A 2,085-nucleotide genomic window follows, 5' to 3' on the forward strand; every position below is an offset into this window, starting at 1 on the left:
AGTTACCAATGAGGCCTTATCAATTAGTATTACACAGAAGAAATCAATTCTAGACACTAATATAATTAGATCTGCTCTTCATAGACAAACTTGGGATTTGCGATCCCAGGTAAGATCGGTTCAGGATCATGGGATCCTTTTCTATCAGATAGGAAGGGCTGTTGCACAAAATGTATTTCTAAGTAATTGCCCCGTAGATCCTATATCTATCTATATGAAGAAGAAATCATGTAACGAAGGGGATTCTTATTTGTACAAATGGTACTTCGAACTTGGAATGAGCATGAAGAAATTAACGATACTTCTTTATCTTTTGAGTTGTTCTGCCGGATCGGCTGCTCAAGACCTTTGGTCTCTACCCGGACCCGATGAAAAAAATGGGATCACTTATTATGGACTTATTGAGAATGATTCGGATCTAGTTCATGGTCTATTAGAAGTAGAAGGCGCTCTGGTGGGATCCTCACGGACAGAAAAAGATTGCAGTCAGTTTGATAATGATCGAGTGACATTGCTTCTTCGGCCCGAACCAAGGAGTCCCTTAGATATGATGCAAAATGGATCTTATTCTATCCTTGATCAGAGATTTCTCTATGAAAAATACGAATCGGAGTTTGAAGAAGGGGAAGGAGAAGAAGTCCTCGACCCGCAACAGATAGAGGACGATTTATTCAATCACATAGTTTGGGCTCCTAGAATATGGCGCCCTTGGGGTTTTCTATTTGATTGTATCGAAAGGCCCAATGAATTGGGATTTCCCTATTGGGCCAGGTCATTTCGGGGCAAGCGAATCATTTATGATGAAGAGGATGAGCTTCAAGAGAATGATTCGGGGTTCTTGCAGAGTGGAACCATGCAGTACCAGATACGAGATAGATCTTCCAAAGAACAAGGCTTTTTTCGAATAAGCCAATTCATTTGGGACCCTGCGGATCCACTCTTTTTCCTATTCAAAGATCAGCCCTTTGTCTCTGTGTTTTCACATCGAGAATTCTTTGCAGATGAAGAGATGTCAAAGGGGCTTCTTACTTCCCAAACAGATCCTCCTACATCTATATATAAACGCTGGTTTATCAAGAATACGCAAGAAAAGCACTTCGAATTGTTGATTCATCGCCAGAGATGGCTTAGAACCAACAGTTCATTATCTAATGGATTTTTCCGCTCTAATACTCTATCCGAGAGTTATCAGTATTTAACAAATCTGTTCCTATCTAACGGAACGCTATTGGATCAAATGACAAAGGCATTGTTGAGAAAAAGATGGCTTTTCCCGGATGAAATGAAAATTGGATTCATGTAATAGCAGAAAGGTTTCCCATTCCTTAGCCTGAAAGATATGTGGCCATGAAATAGGGAACTCGAACCAAGCTAGCTTGGCTAAGAATCCAATATAGAATCTTTACCCGTAACTTCATACCTAAAAGGTTGCCATCCATATTCCTTACCGCAAGTAAGTGTAAACTTTACCTTAGTAGTTCTATTTTCTTAATATCATAAGATAGCATATTTTGCAAAATCAGAGATTTTCATCGAAAAAACCCGGTTTTTAGCAACTTTTTTCATCTAAAGAGATTCAACCCCGGGTGGAACAAACTAAGCCTTCCCGGCTAGGCACCTCTATGCCGAAGTGACTTTTGATCAAAAAGTTTCATCCATCGGGAAATCCAATGTGTAGTTGGTTCAACCAATCCCTAGATAGACCCCCGTTTAGCTAACAAATTGAGTAGGCCCTGTAGAGGCATCTGTTTATGGAGGAGCAGCCCCAGAAAGGGCCGATCGTGGACGTGAATATAGATGATCCCCGATCTCCATGATAACATGGAAGTGAAAGCTCCACTCTAAGTTTTTTGTGAAAGATCTGAAGTTAGACCAAGAGAACCCTTCAGATGCAGTCCGATGCGCTTGGTCTCTAGTCTGATCTTTCTTCACTTGACAGGATGGTGGTAAGATGAGATTCAAGTGGCACTCAAGAAAGTGATTAGTCTTTACGGGAGATAGGGATATTGAATTTCAGATAGTGAACTCGAAACTCAGACTCCAAAGAGCCAGCTCCATGCCTATCAGTGATCTTTTTGCCCAAGG

At 40.9% G+C, this 2,085-nt stretch overlaps 1 pseudogene; it reads left to right on the top strand.

Moving 5' to 3' along the window:
- The window catches only part of LOC136200477 (protein Ycf2-like), a 6,774-nt pseudogene extending 5,436 nt beyond the window's left edge, over window positions 1-1,338 (top strand).
- The last annotated feature ends 747 nt before the right edge of the window (window positions 1,339-2,085 follow it).

Source organism: Euphorbia lathyris, chromosome 7, assembly GCF_963576675.1.
Source record: "Euphorbia lathyris chromosome 7, ddEupLath1.1, whole genome shotgun sequence".
In the NCBI taxonomy this organism is placed as follows: domain Eukaryota; kingdom Viridiplantae; phylum Streptophyta; class Magnoliopsida; order Malpighiales; family Euphorbiaceae; genus Euphorbia; species Euphorbia lathyris.